At 48.5% G+C, this 19,230-nt stretch overlaps 2 long non-coding RNA genes across 2 annotated transcripts; one reads left to right on the forward strand and one right to left on the reverse strand.

Annotated features, from left to right (window-relative positions):
• The first annotated feature begins 161 nt into the window (after window positions 1-161).
• LOC121102824 lies at window positions 162-15,414 on the forward strand. The gene is made up of 3 exons (XR_005834938.1): window positions 162-295; window positions 3,141-3,296; window positions 14,959-15,414. It is a non-coding gene; the product is annotated as an uncharacterized LOC121102824 (long non-coding RNA).
• On the reverse strand, window positions 12,454-17,850 carry LOC103680448. Its single transcript, XR_573112.2, has 4 exons — window positions 17,623-17,850; window positions 16,165-16,232; window positions 15,408-15,812; window positions 12,454-12,530 (listed from the first exon to the last, which is right to left on the reverse strand). It is a non-coding gene; the product is annotated as an uncharacterized LOC103680448 (long non-coding RNA).
• Between the last annotated feature and the right edge of the window lie 1,380 nt (window positions 17,851-19,230).

Genomic DNA, 19,230 nt, shown 5'->3' on the forward strand with positions numbered 1-19,230 from the left:
TCTTCCTCTGGGAGCTTGCTTCTTCCTCTCCCACTCCCCCTGCTTGTGTTCCCTCTCTAGCTGGCTGTCTCTATCACTGTCAGGAAAATTAAAAAAAAAAAAAACACAGAGAAAGAGGGAGGGAAGTGGAGGAGGAGTCTGACCTTTGTGGAGATCTGGAAAGTGACAATAAAAATCATGAAGGATCCTAACGCTGAGCTGGAGAAAGAGGAAAATGTGGAGAGAACAGAGAGGGTCTGGAGAGAGGAGAAGATGTTTCCAGAGATGGAGGCATGGGGTGTGAAACAGAAACAAGGTGAGATTCTCACACAGGGGAGGAAGAGGCAGAGGGAGGCAGAGGCATGGGGAAGCTCAGAAGCTGAGAGGGAGGAAGAGGCAAGGATACCGGGATGGAGGACCGGGTTTCCAAGACAGAAATCCCAAGAGCTCATCCCAGACCCAGAGGAAGAAGAGGCATCCGTGAGAGAGAACAGGGAGATGGGAGGAGAAGCAGGGGGAATAGAGATGCAGACAGCCTGAGTCAAGCTAGAGAAGACCAGGTGAGAGGCCACAATAACCAGGGACAAGACAGAGGGAAGCAGGGGTAGAACTGGGCCACAGCCTTGGGCCGGTGAGTCAGGAGAAGAACAGTGGGGAAACTGAGTCCATCAAGTGTGCCTGGCCACATGCCCCCACCCAGAGCTCCTCACCATAGCCTTTGAAGAGCCAGTCGAAGGTGGCCTGTTCGCCTTGCCCGCTGAATTCCTCAGCCTGGTCCACCAGAGCCTCCTTCACTGCCTCGTGTCCACACAGCACCACGATGCGCCGGGACCCCAGGTGGACCGTGAACACCGGGCCATAGCGCTCCCGGATCTGGTGGAGGTGGGAGTGCTTAGAGGCTGTGGCCCCCACTGGGAACTGGCCCTGTGCCCAGCCCTCACCTATGCATGTATTTCCCCCAGGTTCTGACACTCAAGGAGCTGGACATCCCAAGACCTGCTCTTTCTCGTCTAGGACCCTGCTGCCCAACCCGCAAATTTCCACTTTCTTAAGACTCTGGTCCAACCCTGCCCCATCCCCTGCCACCAAGTCCCAGCTCAGTGAGGCAAGCTCCCAGCCCCACCCCATTCCACCCGTTCCGTCCTGTGTCCTGACACCTTCATGAGAGAGTTGGACATCTGCTCTGTGTTCAGCTGCAGGTAGTTCCCGATGAAGGGCAACGGGGTGGGTCCTGGAGGGAGCTTCCCCCCGAGTTTCTTCTGCCTCCAGACAGACATCAAGACCATTAGGGTCAGGCAGGCCAGCAAAGCCACCAGAAGCAGCCCTGAGGCCAGCATGGTGGCACCGGGAGACAAGGTCAGATGGTGCTGGCTGGGGTGGTTTGCCTTTATACCACGCGGGAGAGAAAGGCGGAGTTTGGTGCTGATTATATAATTGTACCATTTCACTTCCCAGCTATACCCCCCCCACCCTGGACTCATCGCTGAGCTTGGCACACAGCCAGATGGCAGGAGGAGGGGACCCCAGGAGGATTAACAGGGAGTAGGCCCCAAGACAGAGTGTGCTGCCCCTTCAGGAGGGACGACCCCAGGGCTATAGAATTGAGTGAAGCAGTAGACAAATTCCTGAACTGAAGAGTTTAGAATACTTGTATGTGGAGCCCCCTGAGCTTTGGATTTTCGGTCTCAGAGTGAGAAGGGACCCTAACATTGTAGATGTTGAGGTCTCCAGAGAAAAGAATCCAGAGATCCGGGTTTAAGAGTGTTGGAATGGGGAGCACTCGGGTGGCTCAATCTGTTAAGCCGCTGACTCTGGATTTTGGCTCGGTCATGATCTCGGGGTTGTGAGATAAGCTCAAGATCAGGCTCCAAGCTGGGCTGGATGGGGAGCCTCCTTAAGATTCTCTCTCTCCCTCTCCTCCCTCTGCCCCTCCCTCTCCTTCTGCCCCTCCCACAGATCGCTTTGCCCTCTGCCCACAGATCCCTCTGCCCCTTTTTGTCTCCTCCCTTGCCCCCCTGCCAAGCATTCCTTCGCTCTCTCTCAAAGGAAGAAAGAAAGAAAGAAAGAAAGAAAGAAAGAAAGAAAAAGAAAAGAGTGTTGAAACGGGACAGCATGTGTGGCTGTGGATTTGGATTTGGGGTTTTTGATGAGGAGGGATGTACATTTAATGGTCTCAGGAGGGGAGTGGGTGCCTGGGTGCCTCAGTCAGTTAAGCATTGGACTCTTGATCTCGCACAAGTCTTGATCTCACGATCGTGAATTCAAACCCAGCGTTGGGCTCCAGACTGGGTGTGGAGCATACTTTAATAATAAAAAAGGTCTTGGGAGGGGAGATCCCAGGGAGTGGATTTGAGGGTCTTGGGGGGAGGGAGGACCCCTGCCTGTCATGGGCAATTCCCAGAAGAAGTATATGGGAGTCCAGCAGGATCAAAGAGTCCGCACCTGCCCCAGGCTTTGACCTGCCATTGCTTTGAAAACAGAGTCATCTCTGGTGCCCAGAATCCCCACTGGGACCTCAACGCAACGTCAGGATCAGTGTCACTGACCCTCTGTGGTTGGGAAAGGGGTAGAAGTCCAGAGGCACGTTTAAGTGGAACCTTTCTTAGTAAAGAAGAATAACTTGTGGTCTCTGTGGTAAAAGGCCTGGGCAGGACTTGGAATTGGTAATGACAAGCATCCATATGGTGCCAAATAGTCCCAACTGTCTCAAGGGGTGTCATTGACAGAAAGCCTCACCGTTCCTACCCAGATCCTTGGGGGAGCTCAGTAGGTTCATCATTTCCATTGTTGCTGTTAGTAGTAGTGCTACTAATGTTCCCCACTTGGTATGTGAGAATACTGAGGACAGACAACAGAGGGAGGGAGGGGCGCCTGTGTCTCCCGCTCTGCATGCTTACTCCCCCTTTCTGGGGCTGGGTTTCCCCGCCAGTGGAAAGGGAGAACTTGAGGGCAGGAGGTGGAGTGCGAGGGTGCGGAAGGTCCCTTTGGGGTGATTCCGGGTTCAGCAGGGCTGCTGGCAGCACACAGAGGAGCAGACCGGTGGGAGAGGTTTGGGAAAAGTCAGTGGGAGAGAGCCAGGCCCTGGAGGCTGAAAGTGGGAATGGGGAAAGATGGTGTCCTTCCTGCTGTCCTTCCCTCATGACCTTCTTCCTTAACAATAGGGCGCTGGCCTTTGGTGAGCACTAATTGTGAAGAGCCAGTGTGTGGACATGTGATCTCATGGGATCCTTCTAGCCGGGGGGCTCCGTTCATAGCATCTTCCATCTGCTGTCCAGAAGAGCAAGCCTCCCTACTGCTCGAGGTCACCCAGGTAGCAGGTAGGGAGCTGCGATTTGAACCCTGTCCTCTCCTTCCTCCACTGACTGGCCTAGCCCATACTGACGGCCAAGTAGAGACCAAGTTTAGCAAGTGGTGTGGGATTGGCATTGGCTTTGGACACAGAGGTACGCTAGTAACTTCTGCCATTGGCATCAGCTCGCCCCCGCTCAACACTGGAGCTGACGGCAAGTTGAGACTGAACTTGATGCCAGGAGAACACTCACAGAGCCACCTCTGCTGCCAGGGGGGTCTGAGAGGAGGCTGCGGTGGCGACTGGGGCTGGCTTCAGGGGGTCATAAGGGTGGCACCCTGTAGCTCTAAGGTGGTCCCAGCCAGCTCTGACATGAGCACCATGTGGGTGCTGGATTGGTCTTCCGTGGTCCTGATAGGGGTCCTGATGGGCACGAGGCAGCATCTGACAATTGGAAACCTCCCCCGATCTGCTCAGATGCCAGCTCTAACTTTGGACAAGTGCAGTGGGTGAGGTTGGCACTCTCAGGACTGGCATGTTGCTCAAAGTGTTCTAGACCTCTAAGATGGAATTCTGTGGGGAGGGAACAAAAAGCAGAGATAGGAAAGTTGTTAGTTGGTTTTTGTTTTGTTTTGTTTTGTTTTTGCTCATTGGCTGGGAATGTTCTTTGGTTTTAAAGGGGGAAAAGGAGAACCAGAATATTAGCACAAGCTTGCCAGGTATCAGTCCTCTAAACCCAGCCACCAGCCTGCATAACAGTTAAGAGCAAGATTAAGGCATGGATTGGAATCCTTTGTCACTTCTTTGTTGTGGGACCTTGAACAGGTCACCTCACCTCTCTGATCCTCCTGGGGCCAATGATGGGATGTACCTCTTAGCCTATTATGGAAGGGGTCAGTGGGCTCATGGGTTTGAAGTGCCAACAAATATTAGCTGTTCCTATTTAATCCTTAGGAAAAAGGACCCGAGTAAAGGGTTCTCCACACCCACTTCCGGATTATACATTCTATGATCTAAATTACCAAATACGTTTTTTTTGGGAAAGGAGGAAGGGAGAGGAAGCCTTGTGGGAACCTGCCTGCCCTTCCTTCTTTGGCACAGCTGAGCCTTCCCCCTGGAGCTGCGAATGGAACATTGACTTGGAGGTGGCCTTCTGGAGGGATGGTGCAGTAGGCAGTGTGTGAGGAGGGTGGATCGGGGCTAAACCCTCAGGTTGTTTTGGGGTGGTGAGGCATGCCCCTGCACAGCACCTTGCCCAACATCTGTTTCTCCCCTTGTGTCTGTCTGTCTTATTTTTGTCTTCCCTGCAAGTCAGCCTGTCCTTCAACCCTCTTGTGTGTTTCTGGATCTTTCTGTTCATGCCAGTGTGTGCAGTGGGTTCTCCTAGATGCCTCTGTTGCGCATCTTCTTATTTATACATCTGTGTATGTGTGTCATTCCGGGCAGGTGCATGGGGTCTCTGCACGTCTGAGCTCATGTATGTATCAGTGTGTCCATGTTGGTACGTGTATTTATGAAGACACCTGTCTGTGGAGTGTCTGTGTGTGCAGAAGTGGATCACCATCCATAGCACAGTTGGGGAAACTGAGGCCCACACCTATACCCAACCACCCCCCAACCCTCCAGTTCCTTCCTGGAGTTCAAAAGGCCACTTCAGCCCTCAGCCTCTGTACTGTGTGACTTTAAAACATCTCTCATATTTCTCTGATCTTATCCATGAAAACCAGTGAGATCAGATAAAGTTCCACTCCTTCTGGACCCAATGGCTATCTGTGCTGCCATGCTCTTTTTTTTTTTTCTGAGCTAAAATTCACATAACATAAAATTAACCACTAACCATCTTAAGTATACAATTCAGTGGCATTTGTACAATCACAGTATCATGCAACCATTGTCTTTGTCCAGCGTCTGATCATTTTCATCCCCACAAAGGAAACTCTGTACTTTTGAGGGCCGAATAATATTCTGCCGAGTGGAAACACCACATCTGGTTTATCCCTTCATCTGGTAACTGGCATGTGGGTTGTTGACATCTTTTGGCTCTTGTGAACGGTGCCACTGTGGGCATTTGCATGCAGGGTGGCCCTCTCCATTGGGAATGGAAAGCTGGTGTTCAGTTTCTGCCTTCAGCCTGAGGCTCTGGAAGGACAGGGCCAGCCTTCCCTCCCAGACAGTCCTCACAGGCGGCACTGAAGATTAAATGAGACAGTACGGACAGAGTGGCTAGAACAGGGCTTGGCACCAAGTGAGTACCATTGAAGTGTCTGACAATAAATAAATCCTGGGACGCCTGGGAGGCTCAGTCGTTAAGCGTCTGCCTTTGGCTCAGGTCGTGATCCCAGGGTCCTGGGGTCGAGCCCCACACTGGGCTCCCTGCTCAGCGGCACTATTTCCAGGGCGCCTGGGTGGCTCAGTGGGTTAAGCATCTGCCTTCAGCTCAGGTCATGATCCCAGGGTGCTGGGATTGAATCCTGCATCAGACTCCTTGCTCAGCAGGGAGCCTGCTCCTCCCTCTGCCAGCCGGTCCCCCTGCTTGTGCTTTCTCTCTCTCTCTCTCATTCTGGTAAATAAATAAATAAATAAATAAATAAATAAATAAATAAATAAAATCTTTTAAAAAAGTAAATAAATCCCCCAGAAGGTGAAGTCACTGTCCTGAAGGCAGAGCCTGACATACCAGAGCCCAGTGACTCCCAAGGCTTAGCTCTTGACACTGGGGTGCCGTGGAGAGGGGATGCTGTCCCATCAGCCCCGTGCTTTGGTTTTCCTCCTGTCCCATGCTGAGGGGCCACTCGAGGCATGTCTGGAGTGAGAGTATTTCACGGAAAAGGGTGGGAGGGGTAGCTAGCTCCTATGCCTGAGAGGATGGATGTGGGGACAGGGTGTCCCAGTCAGCCAAAGTAACTCCCCTTCCCTGTTCCATCCTCTCTGTCTCAACCCGAGGCAGGTGCTTCGTCTCAGTGCTCAGAAGAAGGGAGACTGGGGTCTGGGGTGGGTGAGGGGTTTACTGCATCTCAGGTTATGGTCTTTAGACAGTCTGAGCTACACCTTCACAGCTGAGGGATGGGTCATGGTTGACATCACACGTGGAGCTAACCAGTGTTCCTTACCTTCCCTATTGGGGCCAAGAACAGTAAGATTCAGGCTGAACCGGGGCAAGTGGTCAGAAGGAAGCTGTGGAAGCTATACTCTAACTTTACTTATTTATTTTTAAAGATTTTATTTATTTATTTGTCAGAGAAAGAGAGAGAGCACAAGCAGGGGGAGCAGCAGACAGAGGGAGAAGCACACTCCCTGCTGAGCAAGGAGCCCGATGCGGGACTCGATCCCAGGACCCTGGGATCATGACCTGAGCCAAAGGCAGATGCTTAACCAACTGAGCCACCCAGGCATCCCTATACTCTAACTTTAGGAGGAAAACAGGGCATTGGTCTTTCCTTCAAGGGTTCTGGCCACTGGCTGAGCTGTGTGGGATTGAAGTTGCTCAAGAGCAGCTGATGGAAGAAGAGTCCAGGGATCCTCCAGCAGGGATGAGATTGGGTTGCTGGCACTAGTCTCACGGGGAATCAGTGAGTGGAGGGTGGAGCAGAGAGAGCCAGGTAGAAACTAAGGCCTTTTAGGACCTTGCCTTGGAAGTCTGGCAGTGTTACTTCCTCTGCATTCCATGGGCCAAGGCAGCTAGGAATTCCACCCAGATTCCAGAGGAGAGAAGAGATGACATTGCATAGCCAACAAATCACTTACTTAACAAACAGGTGACCATGAACAAACACGCACCTATTTACAAATTACTGTTTAGTGTGCTTGGTACTTTACACTGTGTAAGAGACTTTGCCGCTTGTCAATAATTTGTTTTAAAGCACAGAGCAGTTTATTTATCTTTCCAAAATATAAAGTGTTTTGCAGTTTAAGAGGACTTTGTAATTACAAAGGAATTTGACATGGACAGATCGTTTTGCATTTGAAAATATTATTTGCCTTCTGCAAAACTCTTTGAGGTATACGGAACTCCTTGTTGTTTACAGAACATTTTGTAGTTTTTAAGTAGCTTGACATTTACAAAGCACTTTACCATTTACAAAGATTCCAGACGGCACATGGGATAGAGTATTTGTAAACACTGTGTGTGATTTGTACAGCATTTTGTTACATAAAAATTTTTCTGTTTACAAGAGATCTTAGCAGAGTGTCAGGGTGCATTGTAATAAAGTGATTTTTCCATTTACAAAATGCATATTTATTATTTCCTTTGTAACATTCACAGAGAAGTTCCCATTCGCAGAGGGCTTTATTTTTACCTAAAGAACAAGTCAAAATAGAACAGCACTTGCTGAAGGCTTAAACGTTTCCAAAGCAGTTGGGGAGCAGTTGACAAGCCCTCCAGCTTTCATCTGATGCTAAGATGGGGATTATGTAGCAAACCAGGGAGATGTCCCTGCCCTACTGGAACTGACATCAAGTGGGGGAGAAAATAAATAAACAAAATCATGGCAGACAGTGATAAGCACTATGAAGAGAGCTCAGAACTGGCGAAGATAGGAAACAAATAGGAAGAGGTGGGGAGCTAATTTAGAGCAAAAGTTTTCAGTCACAGAACACTGTAAAAGACACCCCCCACCAACTGGCCATCTACAAAGCGTTTTCCTGTTTACAAGGCACTTTTGAAGTCATCATCACACTTGACTCCTCAGATACCTCTGGGAGATGAGTAAATATCATAAACTAGTCTTTATCCTAGAAGATGTTCTCTAGACCAATCCTGTATCTTAGACATTAGGATCTAAGGACGGAGGTGGTTATCCAGTATCTCAAAAGAGATCAGTAGGGTGGGCAAAACTTGGAATCCAGGATTCCTGACTCTTCATGACTTCCCCCGCTCCATCACAACACATGTTTACAAAAATGAGCTGGAATTAAAAATCAAAGGAATGTCCATATAGGGCTTTTATTCATACAACACTTGATTTCACTAAATAGTGGCTATCTGAGACCTGGCTTTTGATCTTATTGGTTAGAGTATGGAATGGACACGCACTCAACCATTTGGTACCAATTTTTCCAGACTCACCAGTCCTAAGGCTTTCTTGGAAGGCTGCTCCTTGTCAGTGAGGTTCCCCAAGACTTACTTCATCAAGGAGAAGTACAGGAAGAGGTTTACGAGGTGACTGGCCTGCTCACCCACAAGTATTTGATGACCTAGAAAAAATGTCTGAACTAAAGCTGTTCCTCGTGAGATCCAGAGACCCTGTAACATCCCCCTTGTTGAAGTGCTTTGCCATCCCAGTAAGTCTCAGTTTTAGCAATAATTCACCCCCACAACAAGACTATCTCGGGCCAGGAAAGCTTGGAATGAGGGTCTTTATCCTGAGAGACTCTGTTGTTCACTGACGTGCACCGAAGGTTTTCTCCCAGGCTTTCTTTGGAAGGAGACTGTGTAACTCTCCTAGGATCGCTCAACCCCAGGATACACTCTACCCTGACCTCAGTCCTTTATGGTTTCACTGTTGTGAGAAGTTAAACATCTTCTCTCTTAGCCTAGATGAGGAAGAGACATTAGAGGAGGATCTGGTCTTTATTCCCATCTCTTGAGGTAAGCAGATCATCTCTACCCTCCACTCATAGGGACTTGGTGTTGGGACTGACTTCTCCTACTGGACCAGGGAGAGGCACTGGGCCTTTGTTCCCTATTTTTTTTCAGTCTCCTTATGGGAAACAAATGGACAAATTTTACATATAAGAAAGAGATGAAATATGATTTAAAAAATATATATCTAGTAGTTGTTCCTGATTCCTGAGACTTTGTTAGTCTAACGAGATGACTCCTGGTGGGCCCTGAGATAGGATGGTGGCTGGTCAACCAGAATGACCAACTATATGATTAGGGAATTGGAACTTCAAGCTAGTCTGACTTCTGGGAGGGAGGAGATGGCTGGAGACTGAGTTCAATCAAATGACCAATGATTTAGTCAATCACTCCTGTATAATGAAACCCAGGCAAAAACTGGTTTATCATCACCTGGCTGATGAATATACTGGTGTGCTGGGAAGGTGCCCATATTCTGCATGGAGAGGGCACGGAATTTCTGCATCCCTTTGCTTTATTTGTGCTTTCCTCATTTGGCTGCTCTTGAGTTGTATCCTTTAGAGTAAAACTAGTCCTAAGTATAGTGCTTTCCTGGGGCACCTGGGTGGCTCAGTCGTTAAGCGTCTGCCTTCAGCTTAGGGCATGATCCCAGGGTCCTGGGCTCCAACCCGCATTGGGCTCCCTGCTCACTGGGAAGCCTGTTTCTTCCTCTCCCACTGTGCCTGCTTGTGTTCCCTCTCTCACAGGCTGTGTCTCTCTCTGTCAAATAAATAAATAAAATTAAAAAAAAAAAAGTATAGTGCTTTCCTGAGTTCTGTGAGTTGTTCTGGTGAATTAGTCAATTAATGAGAAGGTTGTAGGAAGCCCTGAATTTGTAGCCAGTTAGGCAGAAGCGTGGGTGGCCTCGGGATACCCGAAACTTGCAGGTAGCATCTAAAGTGGGAGCAGTCTTGTGGGATGGAGCCCTTAAATCTGTGAAATCTGACCCTAACCCTAACCCCAGGCAGTTAGTGTCAGAATGGAATTGGATTGCAGAACACATTGTTGGTGTCAGAGAATGGATGACAAGACAGACACAGGAGCAAAGGGAGTGTGTGAGGAAAAGAATTGGGGAAAGAGGACGGAGAGGAGGAGAGGCAAGGGAAAGGAAGGGCAAGACTAGAAGGAGGGGGAATAGTGGGTAATAGCATGACAAAGATACACAGGAAGATGGTGAATGAATGAATGAGTGAATGAATGAAATGAACTTTTATGTGCCAGGCAATGTAGTAGGTGTGTTCATATGGTTTGAGAGTGTGTATATATATATATAATTGTGTGTTTATTTCTATATATAAATATATATGTATATATAAATGCCAGATAATCTTTTTTTTTAAGATCTTAATCCAACTGAAAGTCTGGAGTCCCTCAGTCCTTCTGGGGCCCAGGCTTATGGGGAGCAGCTACTTGAGGCATGCTCCCGTGCTTCAGATGATAGCCGCATAAGAAGCTACCCAACCTGGGGCGCCTGGGTGGCTCAGTTGGTTATGCGTATGCCTTCCGCTCAGATCAGGATCCTGCAGTCCCAAGATTGAGCCCCACATGGGGCTCCCTACTCAACAGGGAGTCTGCTTATCCCTCCGGCCACACTCGTGGGCACGTGTGTGCGCTCTCTCTCTCAAATAAATAAATAAAATCGTAAAAAAAAGAAAAAGGAAAAAGAAGCTAACCAACCTGAAAAAAAAAAGCACCTGCTTGCATTCCATTGGTTAAAGCAAGTCACGTGATCAAGCCCAACATCAGTGGGGCTGGGCTATATATTCTTCCCCAAATGGAAGGCATTGCAGATGTACTTGGCAAAGGACGTGGGTGTATAGGTTTGCAACAGAGGAGTGAAAATTTGGGAACTACTTCGTCTCTTTCAGAGAGTAAGGCTCTTTCCTTACCCAGCCACCATAGAGCCAGAGGGCAAGCACCTAAACTAATCTAATCTATATTCATCAAGTGCTCGTTCCTTGGACTTTGAGTCTCCAGTGATTGACAAGGAAGGATAGAATACTTGGAGGTCAGCCATCAGCACCTGTGGATTCCATGACTCATTTACAGCCTTCCAAGACCTCTTTCTCTGCTCAGGATAGCAGAGTCAAGCCTATCACCTGTACTAAGAGCTTCTGCCTCTTCTTGCCTCTAGAGCGACTCTTCTCCAAGGGCCCACACTTTCCACCAGTTCTGCCTGTACATTACTTAGAGTATCCATTCTTCCTAAGTCATCCAGTAGTTTATTTTTTTAAATCCATACATTCAAACATTCATTTAAGCCATCAGCAACATGAGTTCTGCCAGAGTCCATCTTTGTAGACCCCTTCCCCTCAGGTCTTTCTTGCTACAACAGTTTTAGGGACCCCGGAGGATTCAGTACTCAGGAAAGAGTCCAGAAGATACTTGGAAAAGTGTTCCAGAAGGGAAGACACCAGAGTCTTAGTATTTGCCTCTGGGAAAAGGGCTGGTTGGTTCCTTCTGCATAAGTTTCCACAATTTATATCATGGGACCCTGTTCCCTCGCCCAAAGTTTCCACATCTGCACCAAAAGAGGGCAGCTTTCTAGAGGCTGAATGGGTGGTCAATGAGATTGACAAAAATCTGGCCAGAGGAACATTTTGAAATTATTCCCCGCCCCTAGTCTCTCCCAAAGGGATGTGTTAGGCAGTCATATAATTTTTACTATATTACTTCCCCTTCTTGGCCACAGTGGTTTGGACTAAGGATGATCTTCTGACACGGTGAGAGGACAAGGAAACAATCCATGGGTTATATCAACCAAATTCTCTTTTTTGACACTATGAACCCAAAGTCACTTTGCTTGAGTAAGGCACAATGCCAGGGAAAGCCAGAGACACATTCATTCTATAGTTTGTGAGTTCACATTAAAAGCCATTTACAAAGGGGCGCCTGGGTGGGCTCAGTCGGTTACGTGTCTGACTCTTGGTTTTGGCTCAGGTCGTGATCTCAGGGTCATGAGATTGAGCCCCATGTCAGGCTCCGTGCTCAGTGGGGAGTCTGCTTGAGATTCTTTCTCCTTCCCACTCCCTCCTCCTCTGCTCCTCTCCCCATTTACACGTGCATGCACTCTCTCTTTCTTTCTCAGATAAACAAATAAATAAATTCTTTAAAAGCCATTTAGAAGAAGTTGATCTACAGAAAGGGGAATAAGTAGGCATGTTGAGTGAAGCAAAATAGGCTATGAGTCCCCAGAGAGAGAGACTGAGATACAGCCTTAATTCCCATAATGGGTTCCATGAAAGTACTTTTTGTATTTTCACTTGCATTTCCTTAACTGGCTTAATTAAAAGGGAGAGTATTCTAGATGGGTCTTGCTTCATCAGCAGCCCAATCAGACCCTTCATCCACCAGACTCAAATAGAGACAAGTCGGGAAGTCCGACCTATACTCAAGAGAAGGGGCATCAGACTCCAGTTCCGACTGGAGGAGTGTCAAAGTGTTCAGAGGCATTTCTAAAAACCAACATGAAGTTGAAAAGGTTTGGGAGGGAAAAGGAGGTCGCGGGCCGCTGTTCGTGGAGGGAGGGAAGGGCGCCTGAACGGGGAACAAACGCACAAAAGCTGTGGAGGTGGCAGCTTCACAGAGAGCCAGGAAGAAGTAGAGCTTCATGTTGACACCATCTTCCAATAATTGCTCCTATTAAGAGATAACGTATTTTTTCTCACTGGGGGTGAAGCTCTTGTGCCACTGTTTTGGTACAATGTGTATCTATCATTTGTTTCGGCTCTCCCAGCTCCCATTCCCTCTTCTTCAGGACTTAGCTCCGGGTATCTCCCCATCCCTACTGGATGAAATATCTATTTGGGGGCTGATCAAGTTGCCCGTGCAAGTTCCCCTGGGCCACATGACCCACACGACCCCATCAAGTACTCCTCCCTGGACTTTGGATTTTGAGTGGTCGAGTGATTCAAACAGGAGAACCCAGACTCCTGACCATGGCTTCTAGACCTAGCCAGAGTCATCTTCTACTGCATCCCCCATCAAGCACCACACTCCAGTCCCACCGGCCTCTCTGTTTCCTGAACCCCAGATGCCCTTTCAGGCTGAGAGCTGCTGCACCTGCTGTTTCTTTGCCTGCAATTCTCTTTCCTCTTTATTTCAATTTATATTCAATCCTAAGATTGAATCAATGTATTTAAAGTAGCCCTCCAATTAAATTACTTTTCATTTCCTCACTCTGTTTTATTTTCTTGGTGACGCTCACTAGCCAACACCTTGTTTATGTGGTGCTTTGTTTATTGTTTACTTCCTCTACACTATGATGTCACTCCCTATGGCATCTGCAGGGCCTGGCCCATAGTAAGAGCATATGGTTTTTTCCCCTTTGATCTATTAATGTGATGGCTTATGTTGATACATTTCTTAATATTGAAACATCTCCTGATTTTAATTTTTTTTTTACTCGTTATTTTTTTAGAGAGGGAGAGGGGAGGCGCAGAGGGAGAGGGACAGAGAGAATCTTAAGCAGGTTCCATGCCCAGCATGGGACTCGATCTCATGACCCTGAGATCATGACCTGAACCGAAATCAAGAGTTGGACACTTCACCGACTGAGCCACCCGTGTGCCCCATAAATCACATTTCTTTCTTTCTCTTTCTTTCTTTCTTTCTTTCTTTTCTTTCTTTCTTTCTTCCTTTTTTTCTTTCTTTCTTTCTTTCTTTCTTTCTTTCTTTCTTTCTTTCTATGATTTTATTTATTTAGGGCAACCCCATTGGGTTCTCTCCTCCTTGGGAGCTTTGTACTATCACTTTGCTATCACTCAAAACCTATCAAACCTTGCTTTGCTGCCCACCAAAAAAAAAAAAAATATATATATATATATATATTTGAGAGGCAGAGAGAGCACAAGCAGGGGGCAAAGGGAGACGGAGAAGCAGACTCCCCGCTGAACAAGGAGCCTGATATGGGACTTAATCCCAGGACCCTGGGATCATGACTTGAGCCGAAGGCAGATGCATAACTGACTAAGCCACCCAGGAGCCTGTAAGTCACGCTTCTTAACTAAACAAATAGGAGGGACGCCATCTATGCCATGCTGAAGGCTGGGGGATGCAGCCGGAGGAGGCACTGCCACAGCTGTACCTGCACACCCCCTGGGAGTGAACCCAGGGGAGAATCCTGTTCTCTTTCTGCCGGGCTTCTGGAATAAAAACTGACATCTTTAGGGGAAAACCCTTGGATTCCTCGACAATTTGGGAAGGAGAGGTAAATACTGGATTCTTGCTAATATAGGCATGTGAGGTCTCAAGTGATTAACTAGCATACAAAGATGGTGTACTGTGTATGTTTTCCCCAAATTAAGCCATTGACGCCCTAACCACCAATGTGATGGTATTGGGAGATGGGGCCTTTGGGAGGAAACTAGGTAGTTTTTTTTTTTAAAGATTTTATTTATTTATTTGGCAGAGAAAGAGAAAGAGCACAAGCAGGGGGAACAGCAAGCAGAGGGAAAGGGAGAAGCAGCCTCCCCACTGAGCAGGGAGTCCAATGTGGGGCTTGATCCCAGGACCCTGGGATTATGACCTGAGCTTCAGGCAGACCCTTGACTGAGCCACCCAGGCATCCCTGGAAATTAGGTTTAGTTGAGGTCATGCGGGTGGAGCCCCCAGGGTGAGATTTGTGCACTTATAAGAAGAGGAAGTAGAACACCTGGGTGGCACAGTGAGTCAAGGGTCCGACTCTTGGTTTTGGCTCAGGTCATGATCTCAGGGTCGTGAGATTGAGCCCCAGGTCGGGCTCTATGCTCAGTGCGGAGTCTAGTTAAAGACCCTCCCTCTCCTTCGGCCTCTCCTCCCCATGTGCACACTCTTTCTCTCTAAAATATATAAATGAGGGGCCCCTGGGTGGCACAGTCATTAAGCGTCTGCCTTCGGCTCAAGGTATGATCGCGGTGTTATGGGATCGAGCCCCACATCAGGCTCCTCTGCTAGGAGCCTGCTTCTTCCTCTCCCACTCCCCCTGCTTGTGTTCCCTCTCTCGCTGGCTGTCTCTATGTCTGTCAAATAAATAAATAAAATCTTTAAAAAAAATAAAATATGTAAATGAAATCTTTTTTTTTTTAAGAAGAGGAAGAGATAGCAGGCGCCATGTATCCTCTCTCGCCATGTGACGATAGAGGGAGAAGGCAGCCATCTGCAAGCCAGAAGTTGCTCATTGAGAAATGAATCTGCCAGCACCTCGAGCTTGGACTTTCCATCCCCCAGAACTGTGATAAATAAATGTTTAACCCACACGGTCTGTGGTTTTGTTGTGATGGCAGCGGAGCTGACTACAGTGGGCACCAGGCTCATACCCTAACCTGGTGAAGTAGGCCAGGCCACTGTGGTTTCGCTGTACCCACTGGGCACGTTTGTCTGCATGGTGATGGTCGAGTTTCCACCTGTATCCTAGCTACCCAGTTTACCTAGTCTCCCATGTTTCCTCTTTACTGTGGCTTTACAGTTTACACGGCTTAGCTTATGAAAACAGAAGAACACAGAAGAGATATCCTTGGCAAGCTCTCCTGGGCTCACCTGCATCCACTTGGGCCATCACGGTCCAGGCCAAGGAAAACCGGAGGCATCTGAAGAATCTCAGAGGTCTTAGAAGCTCCCGACATGGTTCCAGTTCTGACTCCCTCTCCAGGTTCCGCCTATGGTTCCCTCTGTGGTGTATGAAGTGGACGTGGCACACAGCAGCATGAAAGACACGTGACAGATGGCCAGCAGGTGGTAGGCGTGTCCTGAATGTACTTCTTAACGCATCCACAACGTTGGGTGCTGTCCCAGAGGAACACGCTGTTCACTTCTGTCTACTTAGATGACTGTCTTCATGCAGTTCATGGCTGTTGCAAGTTGAGTTCTTTGGGAAGCAGACTCCGATACGGAGTTTTATGTGTAGGGTATTTATTAGGGAGTGTTACTGGGATCAGCCAACAACTGTAGAAGGGAGAGAAGGAAGCAGGAGTGGGTGGAGGGAGACGTTAAGCTCTGTTGAAGATACAGCACCAGCCTTGGCCAACTCCATGGGTGTGTGGAGCAAACACAGACTGTTAGAATTGCCCAGCATCCCCATTATTCACTGAGGTGGGCTGTCCTAGGAAGGGCATGACCTCAGGTGAGGTGAAAATATGAAGCAGACTCTGCACTGAGCACAGAGTCCGATGTGGGGCTCGATCTCACAACTGTGTGATCATGACCTGAACCGAAACCAAGAGTCAGACGCTTAACCGATTGAGCCACCCAGGTGGCCCGCCTCTCTAATTTTTATAGAAAGTTTGATTCAACATACGTTTTCAGCAAAAAGGCAATATCCAGGAGAGATTGCTGTAGACTGCTGCTATAGACACAAACACGATGCTGGAAAAGGAGGTAAAACAAATGGGATTTACTGATTCTATTTTCCTGCACTTGAACCTAGACAGGCAGTCAGCATTAGCTCCAAAGGAAAGGAAAACAAAGCAGAGACTGAAATAACAACATAGAAACTAATATCAGCATCAGTGAGATCACTTGCCAACTCACCCAACATAATAATTTGAAAATTATTGGGGCCTTGAAAATAGATGCTCACACCAAAGCTTTCCCATGAATGTTTGCAGGAGCTCTATGCACAATAGGCAAGAAGTGGACACAACCCAAACAGCCATCGACAACAAACCGTGGTCTGTCCGTACAATGGAATAGTATTCAGCCGTGAAAAGGCACAAAATTCTGATTCATGCCACAACACTGAAATGTGTCAAAAGCCTTGAAAACATGTCAAGTAAAAGAAGCCAGTCACAGAAGACCATATATCATAGTTGACCCTTGAACCACGTGGGGGTGAGGGGCACCAATCCATATATAACTTTGACTTCCCCCAAACTTAACTACTAATATTTACTGTTGACCAGAAGTCTTAGCGATAACATAAACAGTTGATTAACACATATTTGGTGAGTTATATGCAGTATATATTGTATTCTTACAGTAAAGGAAGCTAGAGAAAAGAAAATCTTATTACGAAAATTACAAGGAAGAGAAAATACATTTGCAGCACTGTATCGTATTTATTGGGAAAAAAATCCACATGTAAGTTGGGCTTGCAGTCCAAACCCGTTGTTCAATGATCAACTGTATATGCTTTCATTTACACGAAATGTCCAGAGTAGACAAATTCATAGAGACAGACCTTAGACTAGTGGTTGCCAGGGGTTGGGGAAGGGACTGGGGAGCCGCCGCCTGATGGGTTTGGGATTTCCACTTGGGGTGGTGAAACTATTCTGGAACTAGGTGGTGATAATGGTAGCACAGTAGTGTGACTATAGTTAACGTCACTGAATTGTACATTTTTGAGTGGGTACAATGGTAAACTTTGTGTTATGTGCATTTTGCCAAAATAAAAAAATAAAATGATACTAAAAACTTATTGGGTCCTATGATATCCAGCACTTCTCCCCCCGCGGCCCCTGCCAGCCTCTCCCTTCTGCGGCCTCACGGTCATTCCCCGCCCCCCGCCCCAGACCCAATGGCCCTTTCACTTGGGGGAAGGCAGACCCCAGAGAAGGATGTCGGGTATGGGACTTCTAAACATCAGGGCACAGCAAAGACGGTGGTGCTTCCTTGGGGAAATCCTGGCATCCCCAACCCAGCCGCCCCAGCCTCCCAGCCTCCCCAGCCTCCTTCCCGCCGCCCGGGCCTGCTGTTGCAGCCCTCCTCCTGCAGGGGGCGCACCAGCCTGGGGTTAACCGCTGTGTAGCGAGCTCACCAGGCCCCAGGCCCGAGGTCCTCCCGCTTGAGCTGCAGTCCCGCGCACCCCGCCACTCCTGATTCCGCTCTCTTCCTGGCGGGGCCAGATCTGTGTGTGGCTGGGGAAGGGGCCAGCCTCGGCCAGTATTGGAGTATTGGCCGTTGTTTTGTTTCTAAAGGAAACAGTGTCAGCAGCATGAGCCAGAACTGAGATTATGAAATCAGAGGTCCTGCCTTGTCCGGAAGGGGCGTGAGCAGTGCAGGAGGGATGGGGAGGGGTGCGGAGATATGAGGGGGGTGCGTGGGAGCAGGGAAGAGGAGCAGGGGAGGAGGAAAAGAGAGGGTCAGCTGCCTTCACCCCTGCCCACCTCTCCAGCCTCAGGCCTCCTCACCTCTCCCTAGGAACGTTCCAGTAGCCTGCTGTCTGTTTTGAAGTTGTCTGTCCCTTAGTATTTATTGTGAAGCAGCGGGGACACAGCAAAGACAGACAGCCGGGGTTCGTGCCCTCACAGAGCACACAGTCGGATGGGAGAGACAAACCTGCCCGCAAGAGCAGAGGGGTAGGGGCTGGGATGGTCGGCACGGGCAGAGGGGTTGGGCCCAGATGGTGAGATGTGCGGGGGTTTGGACACCCAGCCTCTCTCTGTTCCTCAGTGCCCTCCTGTCTCCTGTACCCCCTCCCTCCTGTCACTGTCCATCTCCTTCCTCCCCTGGTTTCCTCGGAGGTATGTCCTGAGCTGAGTGGCAGTTCGCTCCCATCCTCCCCAAGCACGCCTCTCTCAGCCGGGAAATGTGAGGCTGGGATGAGAGTCCATGAGTGTGTGTCGGCAGGAGCGACACCTGGAGAGAGGGCCAACAGCTTGGGGAACAGCTGTCTCTCCCACCAGGGACACTGGGAGGGAGGCTCTGGGCTGCCCAGGTCACTGCTGTGTTCCCAGCACCCAGAACTGTAATATTCTGGTGAAGTCTAAGGAAGGAAGTTTCCCTCCCAAAAGTATTTCCAGTCTGGCATTCTTTACTCTGTTAATTCACCGTATTTTGGGATCTGGTTTCTTTCTTTCTTTCTTTCTTTCTTTCTTTCTTTCTTTCTTTCTTTCTTTCTTTCTTTCTTTCTTTCTTTCTTTTCTTTCTTTCTTTCTTTCTTTCTTTCTTTTAAAAAGATTTTATTTATTTGACAGAGAGAGACAGCCAGCGAGAGAGGGAACACAAGCAGGGAGAGTGGGAGAGGAAGAAGCAGGCTCCCAGCGGAGGAGCCTGATGTGGGGCTCGATCCCAGAGCACCAGGATCACGCCCTGAGCCACAGGCAGATGCTTAACGACTGTACCACCCAGGCACCCCTGGGATCTGGTTCTTAACCTTTGTTCTGTTTTGTTTTGTTTTTTTTTTAGCGTCTGTATCTGTGCCTGAATTCGAATCATCCAGTGCTGTGAATTGGAGCGAGTTTCTTCAGCTCTTTGTCCCCATCCAGTCCCCTCCCCCAAGCCCTGCAGAGGAAATTAACTGAGCTAATACTAATGAGAAGGCAGAGAGCCTCTAGGTGGTCAAAGGAGCATACACATGAGTTTGTTGTCCTTGACACTGGACAAAGTTTTAGTGAGCACATACTACTTATTGATGTAGGCATAG

The sequence above is a fragment of the Ursus maritimus genome, unplaced genomic scaffold (assembly GCF_017311325.1).
Source record: "Ursus maritimus isolate PB19 unplaced genomic scaffold, ASM1731132v1 scaffold_151, whole genome shotgun sequence".
Classification (NCBI taxonomy): domain Eukaryota; kingdom Metazoa; phylum Chordata; class Mammalia; order Carnivora; family Ursidae; genus Ursus; species Ursus maritimus.